This window comes from Panthera onca, chromosome A1, assembly GCF_046562875.1.
Source record: "Panthera onca isolate mPanOnc1 chromosome A1, mPanOnc1 haplotype 2, whole genome shotgun sequence".
Taxonomy (NCBI): domain Eukaryota; kingdom Metazoa; phylum Chordata; class Mammalia; order Carnivora; family Felidae; genus Panthera; species Panthera onca.
In genome coordinates this window covers 46640940-46661502 of record NC_138339.1, presented here as the reverse complement: position 1 = coordinate 46661502, position 20563 = coordinate 46640940, and the positions used below count along the sequence as shown (strand labels likewise).

Sequence of the window (20563 nt, the reverse complement as noted above, 5' to 3'; positions counted from 1 at the left end):
TTCAGAGAGGCCAGGAGGGCCTTGTGGGCGGGGCATGGGTTTGGAGTTTATTCTGCACAGAGAGGAAGCCCCCTGGAGGGTCCTAAGCAGGAGAGTGAGGTGCTCGATTTAATTTTAATCTCTCTGCTGCTGTGGTTCTGTTGCAAGTTTGCTGAGGGTTCCTCCCTCAGGGTCCCATAACCTCCCCCCCTCCTCCTCCCCATAAACAATCTGAAGCTGAGAACCCTTGGGGCACAGCTGGTAGCCAGGGCCCCTGACCCGGGCCAGCTCAGGTCTGTAGAGTTAATCCCCTGGCCCAGAGCAGCCTGTGATTAGCAGGCCCTGCCACTCCCTGCTGATAAACTCCCAGGCAGGTCTCTGGCTAGGAGAGAAGTGGAGAAATCAAAGCAGGCAGAGGAGGGGGTGCTCCGGGAGCAACCTAGGAGGCCTTATCTCTCCCCTTTTTAAGGTGCTGAGTTTCCTGGGTGAGAGCCGCTGCTGGGTCTGTCCCTCATTTGGCACTTTCATAGCCACTATCTTGGCCAGGGCCCAGAGTAGATTTTATGGGGCCCTACTTAAAGACGAGAAAACAAAGTTAGGTGCAGGGCTTCAGAAGGGGTGCTGTGCAGGGTAGCGCCCGGAGGCCAAAGCTTCTCCTCTGATCTCCTTCAGTCAGGGGAGTGAGCCCCACAGACAGATCAGACGCTGAGGCTCTGAGTGCCTGAAGGTTATGGGGTGAGCCAAGGAATCTCCCCTGCTGTGTTTCCTGACTCCAGTCCAGGGCTCTTTCCCCCACCCAAGTCACCTAAAGATACAGTCGCCCCTTCTCCCTGCCCCAAGCTGCAAGGGGAAGGGTAGCACAGGGGATCCTGGAGATGGGTGGGCAGGTAGCTTGCTGGGGAGGAGAGGGTTCATCTTGGGGCTGTATCCCTGCTGGGCACAGGGTCCTGTGTGAGCCAGGACCTCCATCTCCCTATCAGACATTCGAAACCTGCATGTTCTGAACCAACTGGAGTTCCGAGCATCGTCTCAAGGACCTGGCTGAGAGTCAGAATCCCCAGGAACATGTTAAACTGCAGTTTCTGGGGCCCCAAGCCATAGAATCAGAACCGCCAGGGGTGGGGCCGGGAATCTGTATCTTGAACACACTTGCTAGGTTCTTCTTTGGCACAGACGAGGCTGGGAAACACCGATCTGACCCTTGGCCCTGAGCCCTGGGTCGGGGGTGGGGGGGTGTCTAACTACTATGTCAGACGGGGCTTCAACAGCGGTATCAAGGACAAAAAGGGCAAGTGTGTGTGCGTGCACAGGTGTCTAGGACAGGAGGCTGAGGGGCTGTGCCTGGCCTTGATTTCAGCCTCTAGAACTCAAGAGTGGAACCGCCTCAGGTTTTCCTTCTGCTCCCCTCAAGAAGGGAGTTCCTGAGAACTAGCACAGAAATCATTAAAACAGTTATTATTCTCTGGCGATCCTTTAGAGTGCCTGGGGTGTGTGCACAGTGCTGTGAAGGAGCTGAGACCGTCATTCCGGGGCCAGATGAAGTAGGTGGGCCCAGAGAGGGTAGGGAACTTGTCAGAGGTCCCCAGCTGGTAACTGGCAAGGATGAGATTTGAACCCAGGGATGTCTGATTCCAGAGTGAATATTTTTAGGCCTTTCTTTCTTTCTTTCTTTCTTTCTTTCTTTCTTCTTTTTTTTTGGCTGCCCCTGCATTTCCTGTCTCTCTCAGTGACACTGAACCCCTCCTCTGTGCCAGTCAGAGAGCCTGGTGCCTTCTCTCCACCCTTTTGCTGTGCCAGTCGAACTAGGTACAGTGCGTGGCCGCACTGTGCAAACTGTAAAGCACTCTCTGGCCACAGAGGGTCTTGTGTGTTCACTCACCATGCTTCACTCACAGCCTCATTCACTTGCTTCATTCTCCAAGTTTGGGGGCGCAGCAGGGTTACCTGAGAACTCGTTAAAATTCAGATTGCCCAGCCTTACCCCCAGAGATTCTGATTCAGGGCTGGTCCCGGGACTATGCATATCTTACAACTTCCCAGACTGTGTGCCGCAGTGGCTTAAACACTGCACTTTAAGATACACTGTAATAGAAGGGGCTGATGTCAGGAGAAAGGCACAGACATCATCTGGTGGCCAGAGTCTCAGATCATGAAAGTTAAGATGTTCTTCCCATAAAAATGTACAAACCCACCTACCTCTAAGATTTTGCAGTTTCAGGCGATTCCTGGATCCTTGAAAGCCAACCGTGGATCCTTGCCCCCAGTGGAAGAACCATCGACTGGTCTAAAAGCCAGGCTTGGGCTCTTAGCTTACTTCTGCCATGTAGCCTCCCCTGACCTCTGTGTTGACACAGTGCTTAGTGAGGACATAACTCCATCAGGATAGCTGTTTACATATTTTCCTCCCCTCCTGGACTATGGGACTTGTGGTGGTCGTTTTCTCCCTCTTTCTAACCCATGATAAGGGTGTACTTCTCTTTGAGGTTAGGCATCACCAAGTGATTTACAGTGGCCAATAAAATGTTGGTGATACAAACTTTACGAGCCAGTGTGTGATTCACCGTATTCTGTTCACCTTGCCAGTGACCTTGGAAACGCATGTGTAAGTGGAGGGGCCACCAGCTGCTGTCCCCGAGTGCCTGGCGGAACAGAAACTCCTGCTCACCTGTGTTGGGCGCGTAGCATGAGTGTGAACTAAGCCTTGGTTGCGCTAAGCACTGCGTTGTTTTCGCCGAAGGGCGACCTGGTGTGTCCTGATGGGTCAGGTGCTTTGACGCGATGAGCTTTGGGTCTCCAGTTCCTAGCACAGGCTGGGGCAGAGGAGGTGCTCAAAAATCACACGGGCTACCATTTATTAAGACCTTGCTAAGCGCCAGGCACCGTTCACTGTTATCTTACCTAAAACTCCCACCAACCCTATAAGTCAGGTGTCGTTATTCCCGATTTACAGATGAGGGACATTTCTGGCTATCGAGTGGCCTAAGAACCCACACCTCTGTCCTCCAGCACCCCGTCTGCAGCGCCACTTGTGACCCAAGAGACAACTGGGCTGGTGTTTTTTCTTGCTGCTCACTAAGCCAGGGGCTTCTCACTGAGCCTGGGTTTGTACCGTGTGAAAGGGTTCCATGGCACCGCTTTCCTCCCAGGTCAGCTGGGACCTGTAAAGTGCTCCGCACGGTGCCTGGCCGAGAGTAAGGGCTCCCTAATGGTAGCGATTATTTTTAATTATGATGCTTCTCTGCCTTGGAGACAAGTTGTTTGAAAGAACAAATGAACGGAGAAGGGTGGAGTGAACCAGAAGTTGGGATGAGGAGTCTGGGGACACATTGGGAGCCCCACAGCAAAGGTGGCTCTTCTTTTTATGCACCCCCAAACACCGTTGGGGATCAGCTTCCATCTGCCCAGCCTTCGCTTGTGTACCTGGTTCTGTGCAAGACGCTTCACACACATTCAGCGTCGCGGAACCCTATGAGGGAGGTGCCGTTACTCACCCCCATTTTACAGATGAGGAAACCGAGGCTGGGGAGGTCAAGGATCTTTCCCAAGGACACCCTGCAAGAAGAGGCAGCGCCCGGCTGACTCTGAAGCCTGGGATATGAACCTCTTCGTGAAACGCGCTTCTGTTTTAGGGGAAACAAGGGGAGGCGAGGCAGCAGCGAGCCCCCCGGTTGGGGGCGGGGGACTGGGCTTCCATTCCGGCTCTTTGTCCCCTGCAGCCTTCTCCCTGCTCACCGCAAAGGTGTGAACCGAGCACCGAGCGCATGCACACATACACCCCCAGGAAAAGAAAGAAAGCGACGGGAACGCCCCAGCGGCCGCAGGCGCCCCTCCCGCCCCGCGCGGCCCTCCCCGCGGCCGCACAGACTCGCTGTCACCACCGTGATTGGTAGACTAAACAGCTGCAGCGGAGCCGGCCTCCTCGCCAGCTCTCGCCCGGGCGGCCGGCTTTCAAAGACGGGGCCTCGGCGGCTATCTCCCCCATCAGCCCCAGCAGCATTTAGCCACTTTCTTCAAACACCCAGCCAGGGCATGATGGTTAACGTCAAATCTGGCAGCAAGTCATAACCTATAGGGCTGGGACATTTATCACGGGGCCCCGGGGGCCCCTGGGGACTTCAAAGGGGCCTGAGGGGCGGGGGCGCGGGGAGGGGGCTCTGAGCGGGGCTTTTCCTCCACCCAGGTTCTCAGATCCCTCCTAGGCGGAGGGATCCAGGGGCTACCTCTGTGGGCGGGCCCATATCATAATAATAACAACAATACTACTAAATATTGTTGCCTAATAATAGCTGTTGTTTATAGAGCGTCGCTCTACATGTTTTATCTCATTTCGTGCCCAGAGCCACTCCGTGAAGCGTTTCCTGTTATTTTTGTCCTCAGTTTAGAGACCGGGAAATGGGGCCGAGAGAGGTTATGCCGTTTGCCTGCAGCCACATGGTTAACAGTGAAAATAGCATCAATAACAATAATAATACCTGTCATTTATAGAGTGATTACCCTGTGCAGGTGCTTTGTGTTACCTCATCTAATCCTCCGGGTACCCTCAGAGATAAGCGTTATTATTCTCGTTGTGAAGAAGAGAAAGTCTGACAGAGGGTATTGGCTTTCCTGAGGTGACAATGACTGGTAAGTGGCAGAGCTGGGATTCAAAACCAAGCAGACTTTCCTTCCAAACCTGGCTCCCAACCACTTTGTAGTACAGCCTCTGGTGGCTGGGGTCTGGGGTCCTAAGCCGCAGTCTTGTCCTCCTCATCCTTGTCACAGCCTCCACTGGGCACCAGGAAGCCAGAGAGCAGTCGTGGGTGTCCTGCTGTCAGATCCCAGACCCGACAGAAATCCTTGGCGTGCCCTGGAAGCTTCCAGCTGGGGAACCAAGACCCCTTGGGTCAAAGTGAAGGAATGGAGGAGCCAGGAACTTTGCCTGCATCCAGCTGTCTGCTCAGGTCTCTTTCATGCAGGTGGCCACCTAAATGCACAAGTGTCCCATGTGAGAATGCTCCAGAAGGCTTCCTAGAGGAGGTGATATCTGGGCTGATGAGAAGATGGGAATAAGGTTTATGTAGAGGGATCAGGGCTAATGTATCAGCCAAGATTCTCCAGAGAAACAGAACCAATAGGACACACACACACACACACACACACTATATATATATATATATATATATATATATATATATATGAGAGATAGAGATTGAAATTGAGGGTTCATGGTCATGTGATTGTAGGGGCTGGTAAACCTGAAATCTGCAAGGGAAGCCAGCAGGCTGGCACTCAGGTAAGGGTTGATGTTGCAGTCTTGAGTACGAAAGGCTGGAAACGTAAGTAGAATTTCTCTGTTGCGGTCTGGAGGCAAAATTTCTTTTTATCCAGGGAAACTCAGTCTTTCCTTTTAAGGTCTTCAAACGTTGGATGAGGTCCACCCACATTATGGAGAGCAATCTGCTTTGCTCAAAGTCTACCGATTTAAATGTTAATCACATCTAAAGAATACTTTCACAGCAACATCTGGGCTGCTATAGGACCAAGCAAGTGGGCACCATAGACTCGCGAAGATGACACATCAAATTATCCATCACAGAGGGCAAATGTTTGTATGGCTCCACTTACCGGAGGTACCTAGAAGAGCCAAATTCACAGAGAAAGAAAGGAGAATGGTGGTTACCAGGGGCTGAGGGGAGAGAGGAATGGGGGAGTTAGTGTTTAATGGGTGCAGAGTTTCAGTTTAGGATAATGAAAAAGTTCTGGAGATGGATGGTAGTTTGCATCCAAGTGTGATGTCACTCACTGTACACTTAAAAATGCTTAAAATGGTTAATTTTATGTTATGTATATTTTACCACACACGCACACACACACACACACACACAAAGCCATCATAGGCACCAAGGCCCAGGCAGGAAAGGGTGATGGGGAGGCAAGGCCCCACATGAAGGATGTTAACTCATTCAATTTCTCACCCACCAGCTATTTTATGTTATGTCTACACATGCCAAGACTGTGGGAGGGCTGGGTGAACAGGGACAATGACAAGGTAACTTAGATTCTTTATCTTATCTCAGGATCACAAAGAGCCTAGGAGAGAAGAGTATCAATATTCCTGTTTTACAGATGAGGAAGCTGAGAGACATGTGATTTAATCAAGGTCAAGCTATAACCCAGTGGCAGATTGAGCACTGAGATCTGAGTCTGTCTAATGACTACATCATTTGTGGGGAGTACTGGCTGGAAAGGACACATAAAATAATTTTCCCCCCAGAAGTTTGTGGATGAAATTAAGGAGAAAGAGGAAGTGGTAGCCTGAAGGAGAAAAAGAACTGGGGTGGACCTTCTTTTGAAAATGGGGGAGACTTGAGAATGTTTGTGGATGTGGGGGAAGAAACTCGCAGAGGGAGAGGGAGAAGGGGCAGGTGGGTGAGGGGCAGAGTGGAAAGGAGATGGCGGCATGAAGTAGAGACTCTTGAAGAGAGGTGTGGGCAGTGGCAGAGGCAGAGTTGAAGGGAGGGGGTCTGGGGATGGGGTGCAGGAGGGGCAAGGTAGGAACATGGGCCCCTGAATCAGAGGGACACAGACTCAGAGTTCAGGTCACAGCTTTTGCTTGTTAGCCTTGTAGCCTTGAGCAAGCCACTTAAGTGCCCCAGACCTCATTTCCATCCCTCATTCAATGGGGATGATGATAGGTCATGGGTTACTTTGAGTATCAGTTAAGGTATGAATGGAACGTTCCTATTCACACTGGGTACCTGGGTCAGCAAGAGAGGAGAAACAGGACGTCTGGGCAGCCGAGAGAGCCCAGCTGAAGTGCTGAGAACATTCCAGTCAGCCCAGAGTGGCATCCTTCCCCATCTTGGTTGCCCGGGAGCCATGTGGGCTGAGCAGGCTTAACCGGGATGTGGGTTCACAAGGAAAGTGTTTCTGCTTGTAGTGCTTGTGATTTGGTCCCCTGAGACCACATCACTTGGCCCTGCCCAGGGTGGACCTGGGGTAGGGGGAACTGCAGCCCCAAGAAAGAATGTCCCATGGTCCACACAGTTGGTACATAATAGATACCTGAGGAGGAACGGATAAAACATTTGGCTCTGCTGTTGAGTAGTTGTATGATCCTGGGCAAGTCTCTTAGCTTTTTTGAGCTTCCATCTCCTCATCCATCAAAGTGGGGTTTACAATTCTAGCCCCAAGTTGTCAACAGTGAATATCTCAGAGTAGACAGGAGAGTGAGATGCTCATGGGAAGAACTTCACTCTCATTGTGGAACCAACGAAAGAAAGTATCAGCATTATCATTTACAGAGCAGTTTTTCAACCATTGCAAAGAGGTTCAGATATTTCCAAGATTGGACCTCCCCCTTCCTTCCTAGCTGCTTATTAAACCTTCAGCTCCTTCAACAAATGTTTACTGGATGCTGACTGTGTGCCAGGCCATATACTAGGTGCTGTCGACAGAGGAGTGAGCAAAGCAGAGAAAGCATCTCATACCCTGGAGCTTACACTTGATGCAAGCAAATTATCTAGTATGCTAGGGAGTGAGAAACACTATTTAAAATATAGGAAGGCAAGAGTCAAAGTGGGTTTTATTTTAGATTAGATGGTCAAAGGAGGCTTTCCTGAGAAAGTGGCATTTGACCATAGCCTAAAATGAAATGAGAGCTAAGCCAAGGGAATATCTTGGAGAATAATACAGGCAGAGAGAACCCCAAGGGCAAGGCCCTGAGGTGGGAACTCATGAGGCAGCTGCCATTCTTGCACCTGACCTTCAACCACATTCTCATCCATGCATGCATCCATCCATCCACTCTCCTATTTCCTGTCCATCCATTTTATCCATCCATCCATCTATCCATCATCCATCCGCCATCCATCCATCCACCATCCATCCATCCATCCATCCATCCATCATGTACTGGGAATCTGTTGTGATTTGTTATCGGGAGGCATGGAGAAGACTTGATGAAGACTTATACACCATCTCAACTGATATGGAGATCATAGCCAAAGGGGAGAAATGTTCAGAGCATGGGATGGCAGGTGATAGCATGTCCTCCATCACTCATCATGTACTTTTGCTAAGGAAGCTCTCTCAGTGTTTCCTCACCTTCAGAGTTTTAGGAAGTCTTGCTTGTGTTTCACAGCTCAGGTTTAGCCACCTTCTCCATGAGGTTTCTGGTCCTTCCTCTTAGAATTAACTACCCCTTCTGGTTTGGACCTTCATTCTGTATTATGCTCCAACCTCTCTGAAGTTCCTTGTGTAAGTTTGGGTCTCCGCCATCGGCTCATGAGCTTCTTAAGATCATGGTGAACATAAACAAACAACAATAGTAATAGCCTAGCATTTATTGACTGCTTCACTTAGCATTGTACCAAGCATGTATATATTAAGTAGGCTCCACACCCAACGTGAGGCTTGAACCCACGACCCTGGAATCAAGAGTCAGATGCTCTACTAACTGAGCCAGCCAGCTGTCCCATGCCAAGCATATTTTAAAAATATTACTCAAAATACACAGAAGGGGACCTGCCCTCTTATGAGGGAGGTGCTGTCACTACCCCCATTTTATAGACAAGGAAGCTGAAGCGCAGAGAGTTAAGTGACTGGTCCGTGTCATAAGCTAGTAAGTGGCAGAACCGAGACCTAAATCCTGGCCTTGCCACCTGCAAAGCCCATCTCTTGAATTCTGCTCCACTTACTGCTTGGTCAAACCCTAACCCACATCCGTGTCTCCGCTGAATGAATGGAGGGGGCAATGGTGAAGTGAGGTTCGCAGCTCTGGCGGCAGACTGCCTGCCTTGAATCATATCTTCCTTACTGGGACTCATGTTGTGTGACCTTGGCCCTGGCCAAGTCAGTTAACTTCTCTGTGCGTCAGTGGCCTCATCTGTAAAATGGACTCGTACATTTATTGTGGAGGAAAATGATGTAAGAGAAGGTGAATGGGTGTCTGGCACAGGGTAAACAGTCCAGGAAAGTTAGCTATTCATTTTATGTAAAAAAGATGGCAACCTCCGTTCCCTCACGGTTTCACTTCTTTGTTCTTTCACAAATTGCCTGTTGTACTTCATCCTTCTTTACACTCTCTGACGGAGACCGTTCCCAAAAGTACCAGTGCCTTTGCCTTTGGAACCTTTCAACTCTGCCAGGAGCCTGCAAGAAAAGGGGCAGATTGACACATGGATGCGGAGGGACTCACCCTGGTGGGGGCGGTAGAGCAGTGGGTCCCTATCATCAGCCCTCACCGGGACTGGGAGATAGGCCAGTGGGCTCAGGCAGCACTTATCTGCCCCTCCCCAGGGGCCTGGACCTTCCAGGGCCTCCCAGTAAATCACCCTGGATGATTTATACAGAGACGCCCAGTCCACTAATCCAGTAAACAGGATAAGCGGGGTCCAGCCGGATTTATGGGCTGCCAGAAGGGCCTTTCGCTGTGGGAGATGTGCACACTGTGACCCTTTTCCTGACCCCTGGTGTGGAGTATCCTAATGAGCAGGGGTCAAGTCACCGAGTTCCAGGCCTGTGTTCCCCCCCAGCTGTTGATGGTGATGTTCAGTGGTCCCTTTCTCTCTTTGGGTTCTGAGTCCCCCCAAGCCCAGGTGTTCACTGGGCACTTGGCATGCAGTCAGCACATGGGGGAGCTAAATGAGTTGTAAGTTGGGCCCCAATGTCCCCTGGTGGGGACAGGCCCTGCAATGTAATGGTGGGGCGTACAGGTGCCACAGCCAGGCTGCCCTGCTTTCAAAATCTGGCTCCATCTAATATGTCCTCACTGTGATTCTCTGAGCCGTAGTTCTCCCACGTGTAAAATGACAATATTAGTACATGTTTCATGGAGTTGTCATTGTAATCACAGAATGAGAGAATCCATATAAAGTGCTCACACAGCACCTGGCACCTACCGAAGGGTCCCTAACTATTGGCAGATCACAATTACTGTGCAGATAACGGCACTGGGGACATGTCACAGGGATTCTCACCCACAGGGGGCCTGCCCGAGGGTGTGATGCAGCTTCGTTGTGGTCGTGCAGAATGGGAAGGAGCCTGAGTCCCTCCGTGGGCAGAGGATGGGTAATCACAGAGTTCGGCAGAAGTTAGTTATGACAGACTAAATGTTCACCCAGCGACATGGTTGGATCTAGAAAACAGGGTAAAAAGAGATAAAGCAAAGAAACAGTAACAATCACATAACTTAAAGATGCACACACACACACATACAGATGCAGTGCGATCTCTAACAAAATCCCAATAGGATTTTTTGTAGAAATAGAAAACCCCAGCCTAAAATTCATAACTAATTGCAAAGGACCCCAAATAGCCAAAAGCAATCTTGAAAAAGAAGGACGAAGTTGGAGGTCTCACAGCTCCTGATTTTGAACATACTACAAAACCATAGTGATCAAAACAGTTGTGGTACTGGCATAAAGACAGACATATAAACCAAGGGAAGAGAATTTAGATCCCAGAAATAAATCCTCACGTATATGGCTGACTGATTTTTGACAAGGGTACCAAGACCATCCAATGGGCAAAGGACAGTCTCTTCAACAAATGGTGTTGGGAAACCCAGAAAACCACATGCAAAAGAATGAAGTTGGACCTGACTTTACACCATGTACTAAAGTTAACTCGAAATGGATCAAACATTTACACTTAACAGCTAAAACTACAAAACTCTTAGAAGAAAATATAAGAAGAAAATATAAGGTCATCTCTATGACCTTGGATATGGCAATGATTTCTTAAACACTACACCAAAAGTACAGGTCATACACCAAAATGAAAATTGGACTTAATCAAAATTAAAACCTTTTGTGCATCAAAGTACACTATGAAGAGATGGAAAGAAAACCCATAGGATGGGAGAAAATATTTGTAAATCATGTATCTGATAAGGAATTAATATCTAGAATTTATAAAGGACTCCTACAAATTAAGAACACACACACACACACACACACACACACACACACACAACTCAATTAAGAAATGGGCAAAAGACCTATTCAGGCACTTCTCCAAAAATGATGTACAAATGGCCAACAAGCACGTGCAAAGATGCTCGACATCATTAGTCATCAGGGAAACACAAATCAAAACCACAATGAGATTCCACTTGACTCTTATTAAAGAACACAGCAAAACAACCCCCAAAATAACAAATGTTGGCGAGGAGATGGATAGATTGTAACTTCTGTGTACCTGCCGGTGAAGATGTAAAATGGTGCAGGCCCTGTGGGAAACTGGCAATTCTAGAAAGTTAAATGTAGAATTACGATGTTACCAGCAATTCCACTCCTAGGTATATACCCAAAATAATTACAAACAGGGGCTGAAACAGATCCTTGTACACCAATGTTCATAGCAGTATTATGCAATGGCCAAAGCGTGGAAACAATGCAAGTGTCCATCAACAGGTGAATGGTTACACAGCATGTGGTATGAGTGGAATGAGTGGTAAGAAGGGACGAAATTCTGACACCTGCTACAATTGGGGTCACCCTTGAAAACACTTTCTAAGTGAAATAAACCAGACACAAATGGATAAACGTTGTATGATGCCACTAGAATGAGGTATCTAGAATAGGCGAACTCACAGAGACCAAAAGTGGGATGTGGTTGTCAGGGGCTGGAGGAGGGGGACATGGGGAGATTGTGATCAATGGGCAGAGTTTCTGTTGGAGTGATGGAAAAGTTGTGCAGATGGATGGTGGTGATGGTTGCACAACACTGTAAACGTACTTAATGTCACTGAGTCCTACACTTAGAAATGGTAAACGTTATCTATATTTTATCGCAATAAACACACACAAAAAAACAGTACACATTTCATTTTATTATTATTTTTTTTAATGTTTATTTATTTTTGAGACAGAGAGAGACAGAGCATGAACGGGGGAGGATCAGAGAGAGGGAGACACAGAATCTGAAACAGGCTCCAGGCTCTGAGCTGTCAGCACAGAGCCTGACACGGGGCTCGAACTCACGGACTGCGAGATCATGACCTGAGCCGAAGTTGGACGCTTAACCGACTGGGCCACCCAGGTGCCCCCACATTTCATTTTTTTTAAAAATTTTTTTAAATGTTTTTATTTATTTTTGAGACAGAGAGAGACAGAGCATGAGCGGGGAAGGGGCAGAGAGAGAGGGAGACACAGAATCCGAAGCAGGCTCCAGGCTCTGAGCTGTCAGCACAGAGCCCGACGCGGGACTCGAACTCACAGACCGTGAGATCGTGACCTGAGCCGAAGTCGGACGTTTAACCAACTGAGCCACCCAGGCGCCCCCCCACCATTTCATTTTAAAAAGTGTGTATTAGGGGCACCTGGCTGGCTCTTTCGGTTAAGGACCTGACTTTGGCTTAGGTCATGATCTCACGGTTTGCGGGTTCAAGCCCCACGTAGGGCTCTGCGCTGGCAATGTGGAGCCTGCTTGGGATTCTCTCTCTCTCTCCCTCTCTCTGCCCCTCTCCAGCTTGCTCACTCTCTTTCAAAATAAATAAATAAACTTAAAAAAAAAAAGACAGATGCGGGCAAAAGAAGGGCAGGAACAGCAGGAAGGAAGAAGGAAGAGAGGCAGAGAAAGAGGGAAGGGGGGCAGGAAGAGGTTCATGGGAGGGGAATAGTCCACAGGGCACCACCAGCCAGGCCCATTTATTGATTTGCCCACTTGTTTGTGTATTCAGCATGCACTGATATCCCTACTGCATGCCAGGCCCTGTGCTGGGTACTAGGGATGCAGCAGTAAACACAACAGATAGGGTTTCTGTTCTCATGGAACTGACGTTACCAAGAGACTGACGTTACAGACAAACACAATGGAATAGTAATTTGTGATGGTGACCGGTGACCGATGCTGGGAGGAGAGGAAGAGGGTGGAAGGGAGACCAGCTTGTTTGGAGGTGACCGGGAAAAGCCTTCAGGGAAGGTGACGTTTAAGAAGAGGCCTGATGGATGAGCGAAGTCAGCCTTGTGAAGGGCAGGGGAATACCTGCCAGGCAGCAGGTGCAGTTCCCTGGCATAGGAGAACTTGGCAGATGGAGAATGTAACTGCCATGGGAAGCCCAGGACAGCAGCACCAGGCACCTCTTCTCGGAGGTAGCACATCCCTTTCCTTTGACCGAACTTTACTTCCAGAAAGGCCTTCAAGTTGAGTCCAAGAGAGGTGACAGTTTGTGTGGGGACCCAGTTCTCCTGATGCCATTTAGATTCTTTCCTTCTCCCTTGTCTGAAATGGGGATTTTCTCATCTGGACATGGCCTTGAGGGAACAAGTCGATAGGGAGGTGACACAAACCTGGTGACTCTGGCTTCCCACATCCATTGGGGGATGTGTCACTGGAGCCCAGACATGCCACTGAAGCTCGTGGACTCAGGATTTGGGGATAGCTTGGGCTGTTTCTGGCAGATAAAAATATAAGATGCACACACATCCTGAGAGTTCATATGAACTATAACAACACAGGGGAATTTTCTTGTCTTTTCCAGAAGTTTCACTTTAGCCCTCAGGGTGGAGGCTTGGAGATGGCCAGGAGAGAGCTGTTTTCACTTGACTTAAAGGCCCACCAGGGAAGAGGAGCAGAAGATTTGACAATTCCTGAAGGAACGAAGTGGGTCACCAGTGGATGAATGTTTTAGGAATGCAGATTTCAGCCTAACACCAGAATGCACTTTCTGACTCCACACCATGTCAGTGGTGGAGGCCCATCGCCAGAAGTATTCATGAGTAACTCTGGAAAGCAGTGTGGAGGTTCCTCAGAAAATTAAAAATAGACCTACCCTATGACCCAGCAATAGCACTGCTAGGAATTTACCCAAGGGGTACAGGAGTACTGATGCATAGGAGCACTTGTACCCCAATGTTTATAGCAGCACTCTCAACAATAGCCAAATTATGGAAAGAGCCTAAATGTCCATCAACTGATGAATGGATAAAGAAATTGTGGTTTATATACACAATGGAATACTACGTGGCAATGAGAAAAAATGAAATATGGCCTTTTGTAGCAACGTGGATGGAACTGGAGAGTGTGATGCTAAGTGAAATAAGCCATACAGAGAAAGATAGATACCATATGTTTTCACTCCTATGTAGATCCTGAGAAACTTAACAGAAACCCATGGAGGAGGGGAAGGGAAAAAAAAAAGAGGTTAGAGTGGGAGAGAGCCAAAGCATAAGAGACTCTTAAAAACTGAGAACAAACTGAGGGTTGATGGGGGGTGGGAGGGAGGGGAGGGTGGGTGATGGGTATTGAGGAGGGCACCTTTTGGGATGAGCACTGGGTGTTGTATGGAAACCAATTTGACAATAAAATCATATACTGGAAAAAAAAAAAGAAGTATTCATGAGTCAATGACTATACAGGTTTAGGATTTGGGACCCAACCATAAGATTAATAACATAACTACTAACTATGAGTTGAATTTAAAAATGAATAAATGATCCTTTTAATTCCCATTTTCTATGGTCCCATTTTCTATGGAGTTGCTTGGTTGGTCGGCAAAAGGCATGTCATTGGTCACCCAGATACAATATGTTATGTACTGTACATATTCCAATATGTTACAGTCTCAGATTTATTCTGGGGAAGATGCATTGGCTGGAGTGACAGCCTCAAGCATTTCCTTTCCCGCCATTATGGATTTTATAGTGCCCACTATGTGCGGGGCCAATCTACAGGCCCTTCGTTCTCACAACTGTCCTGGGAGGAGGTTCTATTGGTGTCTCTGACTCAAAGAAACTTGATTCTGTTATTCTTGGTTGTTAGTGTGAGGGAACCTTTGAATTCTCTCTTGACAACTGGAAGAGATTTTCGTTTGCAAGAGTAATTCTAGTGTGAGGCTGAACATAGGAAGTTCTGGAAGAGAGGGGCCTGCCAAGTTCTCTGCACGTCCTGAGGAAACAGAAGGAGAGTCTGGGTGGAGGGCCAAGGAGAAGGCTGTGTGAGGAGGGTGTCATTTGAGCAGCGCTGAGTGTGTGTGTATGTGTGTGTGTGTGTGTGTGTGTGTGTGTGCACATGCATGCTGGCCATACAAGGGGTATCATGTAATTCAATGACATAGTCTCTATTTCTAAAAAATGGATTCCAGGCCACTTCAAACACATCCAGAAATCATCTCTGTCCTTTTCCTAGATGAAGTAGAATTGGCAAATAGCAACCAGAAGACTTAAATAAAAATGGGGTGGGCTCATTTTTTTTCTCTTTCCGAACGTTGGCAACAGCTTGCAATGCTTTGTTAGGAATGCTGGGCAGAGCGCAGGCATGGTTCTACAAAACTCTCCCCAACATCCCTGTACCTGCCTCCCCTCCTTCTCCCAGGAGCTGAGACTAAACCCACAGCCCCTGGAGTTGCCGGGAGGGTCACCCACCACACTTTCTGGTCCCTCGGTTTGGACAGAGCTTCAGCCCATTTCTGCTTGATTCTTTTGATCAAATTTTTGGAGAGTTGCTTTTTTTGAAAACCTGGTAACAAATTTTAGCTGAGGGAAAAAAGGTGTTGCTTAATTTCAAGGTCGGTTGTGTTTTTCTAAGATTTAGTTCTCTAAAAAGTGGGATAAAACAAATATCTATTTACCACAACTAGGCTTTCTAATTAGCTCCCCTGTGTCCTCCCCCTAAATTCAAACCAGTTGTCTCCACATAAAATCTCCCGTAGGTACCACCATTAACACCCTTTAGAAGGAAGGGCGAGCCCACAGCTGGCAGCCCCTAGCTTATGGGCTGCAAGCCATGGGAAGTGTGGGGCTCCGATAAAGGCATGTGCAGAGAGTGTGGGATCCCAGCCTTGGGAAACCTTCTTTGTTGAGGCTGAGAATGGCATCTTACAGTGAGAAAACATCTGGGGCCACAAGACATGGGGAATCAAAGAACCTCAGGCCCAGATCTGAGAGGTCACGGTAACTTCGACATAGTCTGGCAGAAGATGTCCAGTGCTCAGAGGGAAAAGAACCCATTTCCACATTCTTCTGCCCTGGACACCCACTGGATGTTTATACATCCCTGGGAGAGGTTATCTGCATTTGACTTGAGGCAGGCCCAACACCAGGCCTCCGATGGGTGAACCTGGGGGATGTTGTGAAAGACAGCTGGGAGTGTGTGTGTGTGTGTGTGTGTGCATGAGTGTATGCTGGGGGCTTGGAGCTTCAGTAGAGGAGGTCCTTGAATTCAGAGACCCATAGAATCAGCTCCATTGCTCCCCTTCTCCAGCCACCCCTTGCCAATAGCTGAAAGGGTCTTCTCCTGGAGATGTCAAGGTTGGGAGCGGCCCACCTCTGTCCTTGACTAGTTGTGTGACCTTGAACCAGTCATTTCCTTGTCTTGGCCCTTGATACCTCCAACTGTGAAAAGCCTTTTGGATCCTGGGCTTGAACAGTGGTTCTTCCTATTTTGGAGACACTGGCCTTTTGGCAGTCTGATGTCAGAAGATCTGTCTAGGAAGGACATTTTACATGTGAGGATTCCAAATTTTACTTACACATTCAGATGTTCTTAGAGCCCCGGAAGTCGCTCTGAGTAGCCTCTGTAAGGCCCCCTGGTAGTGTCCTCCAAGGTCCTGTGCACAGCGCCTGTACATCGTGGGTGCTTAAGAAATATTTGTGGAATGGATCAATTATCCCTTTAAATTCCCACTTCCTATGAGTCTGTGATTCTAAGCGCCTGGGTTTGATTCTGCTAAGGCACATTGTGCAGAGGTATGCAGGAAAGACCATTACTTGAGTGTTACAGGCACGTGCACACACACACACACACCTTCTCACTGCCATCCCTCCACCGTACATATTGTATCAAGCACCTACCATGTGCTAGGTACCAGGGATATGGTGGTGGGCAGCACTGACCTCACCCCTGCCCCCCGAACTCACAGTCCAAAGCTTCCGGGCAGAGACCTGTGCCGGACCTGGGTGCCCAGCGAGGCCTGCACAGCCTGGCAGCCGGGGCTGCTCTGGGTACCTCTGCCCTCCTGCGCCTTTCGTGGAGGAAGCGCCAGCAAAAAGTATTTTTAAAATACCTCCGTGTTGGTATAAAGATGAATATTATTCAGGTTGGATTCACTGTTAATATGTTCATTATTATAATTTTTGTTTTGTTTTCTAATCTTGATTTTTAAAAGGAAGCGTGAGAACATTTTTGTGGCCCCTAAATGTGTCATGGGTGCTAGGGTACTGTGCCTCAGGGAGAGTCGGACCCCACCCCCCACCCCCCTCCCCTGCCACTGCTGCAGCTCCACATTACCCATCAGGTAATGCAAAAATATAAGGCTGCCAAGCATGGGTTTTACGAAGAGAAGCTGTATGGTGTCAGAGGAGGAAGAGGCCGTGGAAGGTTTCTGCAGGGAGATGGCCCTTGAGCAGAGCCCTGGAGGGAGGGCAGAGCAGAATGGGAGCGGAAAGGGTGTTCTGGAATGGGGAGGAAGCAGGGGAGGCAAAGGCCTGAAAGAAGGAATGTTCAGGACATGTGTAGGGGTGGCCAAAGCCCCAGTGTCCCTCAACATTGGACTCGGGGGTCATTCAGCATTTTCATGTGCCCCATTTCCCCCACACCTACCGGTAGAATCTCAGAATACGGAGGGGGATGGGCCCCAGATAAACTCCACAGCGAATACCATTTATTGATCACTGAGTAGGACCAGGCACATGGGGCCCTTTGCCATTATCCGGTTTTATAGATGACGAAACCAAGGTTCAGGGTGAAGTGACTTGCCTACAGTCAAGCAGCTAGGGGAGGCAGATGCGGACTCACGCTGAGAGCTCTCACCTCCCCCCATTATGCCACACTGTCTCCTGGAGAGGCTGAGGGAGCCCCATGCAGTCATCTGCACAGGGGAAACCAAGGCCCAGAGAGAAGATGTGCTCAGTGTAACGTCATAGGAATTTTTCAAAGGGGTTGGGAATAGAATCCAGGTATTCTGGCTCCAGCTCAGTGGCCTCGTCCAGCAGCCAGTAGGACGGGTGTCTTCTGAACCATCACCCTGGCGTCATGAGGCCCCCCTCAACCTCACAGCCTCAGAAATCACACAGCCTGTCTCCACTATGGCCTTGCCCCCTCCAGAGCCAGTCCTTCCTGCCTCAGCTGTTCGTGCAGGTTCCCGAAGACTCAGTTTCTGTAAGAGTCACACTGATACACTCCTTTCTTAAAAGTTGTTCTTGGAAAGGGGGTCTTCCTTCTCCCCACCCCTACTCTCCGCCCCAGGGGAAGGCTCAGCAAGGACCGAAGAGGCTCCTCTGTGTCCCAAACCCACCCCTCTGGTGTAAGAAACACCTGCCTCCCAGGCTGGCTGTGCAGATGTTATCACGGGAATGAGCTGACTCACCTTCGTGACATCTCAGCCCGCTGGGCAGGAACGCTGTTCTGGGCGCCACAGTCTTCCGAGGGTATAGACATACCAGAGCAGGCCCCGGGTGGGGCATCAGGAAGGCCAGGGGCCTCCATGCCATGTCCCCTGGACTGCAAGAACAGGTCTGGGAAGTAAGGGGATGTAAAAGTTGTCATCACATCTTGATTGAGCGTCCAGGAGAAAAAGGGTGATAACGGTTTGGGGGGTCCTCAGGGAGAGCCCATGGACTCTTGATAGAAGCGACAGGAGTGAAGATTCATTCAACCCATGACCTCACCACAGTCAGTGCTGACCAAGGAGGAAATGCGTTGTTCAGGGCACTACTGAACTCCCCCCTTCTGGTGGTGTGGAGGCAGAGGCTGGGCAGGGATGTAGGGAGGAGATTGAGGTACCAGCTGGGTGACACAGGAGTTCACAGCTGTGTGGACTGGAACGCTTTATGAAGCCTTCTTCTCGTTTTCTGAGGGGGCAAGATGGCTGAGTGGAAAGAAATATCTACAACTTACTACCTGAATGGCCCTTCACCTCTCTGTGACTCAGTCTTCCTTTTCTATAAAATGGGGACAGTAACAATTACAAGGGCTGTTTTGAGAGTTAAGTAAGAAAATATACATAAAAGTCCAGGTGATAAAGGGGTTTCTTTCCCATTTCACAGGGGGAGGAAACAGTATTTTGGACATGTTAAGTGACGGTTCTGACGAAGGATAAATGGCTGGGGCAGTCAAATTAGAATGGGAACCCAGGCCTCTTCCAGCAGAGCGGGTGGTGTCCTACCTATTTAGGTCCCGCTTACTGAGCTCCTACAACATGCCTGAGAGAAGTGGTGTTCCACTGAGTAGCTATTCTATGACCAGGCACAATTATTATCCTCATTCTACACATGAGGCTCAAATAATTATGCCATTTGAGCAAGGTCTCACAAATGAAGAAGCAGCAGAATTAGGATTCCAGTTCAAGTCCAACTCCCAAGCCCACACTCTTAACCAGGGCTTGGCAAACTGCAGCCCGTTGGGCCAGATCCCACCCTCCCCACCCACTTCCTGTTTTTATAAATAAAGTTTTATCAGAACACAGTCACGCTCATTTGTTTACACATTGTCTGTGGCTGCTTTCGAAGTTACAAGGGCAGAGTCATTGCAAACTGACTATATGTCTTACAAAGCCCAAGATATTTACTATCTAGCTATTTACCAAAAAAGTTTGCCTAGTTCTACCTTTAACCACCATTTCATAGTCTTTCCTTGAGCATTTAATTTTTTTTTTAACATTTATTTATTTTTGAGAGACAGAGAGAGTGAGAGTGGGGAGGAACAGAAAGGGAGACACAGAATCCGAAGCAGGCTCCAGGCTCCGAGCTGTCAGCACAGAACCTGATGTGGGGCTTGAATCACCGAACCATGAGATCATGACCTGAGCCAAAGTCGGACGCTTAACGGACTGAGCCACCCAGGCGCCCAAGTCTTTACCTGAGAACTTAAAAAGAGAATCTGCTTAACACCAATACTCATTTTTAGGCAGGTAAGTAACTACTTCACATGAATTCTGTGATAGCGGTTGAGTTAGGGCATGGAGTTTCTTCTACCCCCCTTCCTTCTCTCTGTGAGCAGATCTCTCGGTCAGGGGGACATGCTGAGTAAAGCAAAGATGAGAGCATTGTGCCAAACACACTGACGACTCCTCATGCTTTGCATTTGTGTATTGTGAATATCATCAGGGGCCTTTGTTTTATTTAAAATTTTTTACTCTTTAAAATGATTTAATTTCATTCCTTAGGGTTGATATTTACAGTTTATTATTAATGCTAGGAGAGCTGTATCAGAATATTTTTTTCCTCTCATGTATATTCTCTACATCGTGAATGTATATCTTCTGAAACTGAACAAGCGGGAGTTGTAGCCATAGCCAGGGAGATCATAGATTTCGATGTGCAGAGATTAAAGAACAGATCCAGTATACAAAAAAAAAAAGATACGGCAACCGGTGAATCTGAGCAGAAAGGGGACTGGACCTGGAGTCAAGAGGCCTTGGTCGTACGCATAGCTCGATCTCATCAGTTGGGTGGTTTAAATTTCTCCTAAGCCCTCTTGTGTTCCATTTCCCCTTATATAAAACTGGGCTATTGCACCAGCTGATTGCTAATGGCTTTTCCTAGTATGGCATTGTAGTCCCACAAAAGCCCACCCAAATAAAGCCTTCCTGCAGGGCTGCTTAGAGGCAGGGGCGGAACAGAGATGACCTTTGACCCCACAATGGGCACTCCCTTCTGAACCT

General features: G+C 48.6%; 1 long non-coding RNA gene across 3 annotated transcripts in view; it reads right to left on the bottom strand.

The window, feature by feature from the left end:
• Positions 1-8848: 8848 nt before the first annotated feature.
• LOC132680889 (uncharacterized) overlaps positions 8849-20563 on the bottom strand; it is a 42348-nt gene continuing 30633 nt past the window's right edge. For 2 of the 3 annotated variants that reach the window (XR_009610745.3, XR_009610743.3), the window contains exons 3-6: positions 18269-18416; positions 16433-16539; positions 9939-10096; positions 8849-9111 (exon numbers count right to left, since the gene is read on the bottom strand). This is a non-coding gene — a long non-coding RNA (uncharacterized LOC132680889). The remainder of the gene's footprint in view (positions 9112-9938; positions 10097-16432; positions 16540-18268; positions 18417-20563) is intronic. The other variant, XR_009610744.3, reaches the window with a different exon arrangement.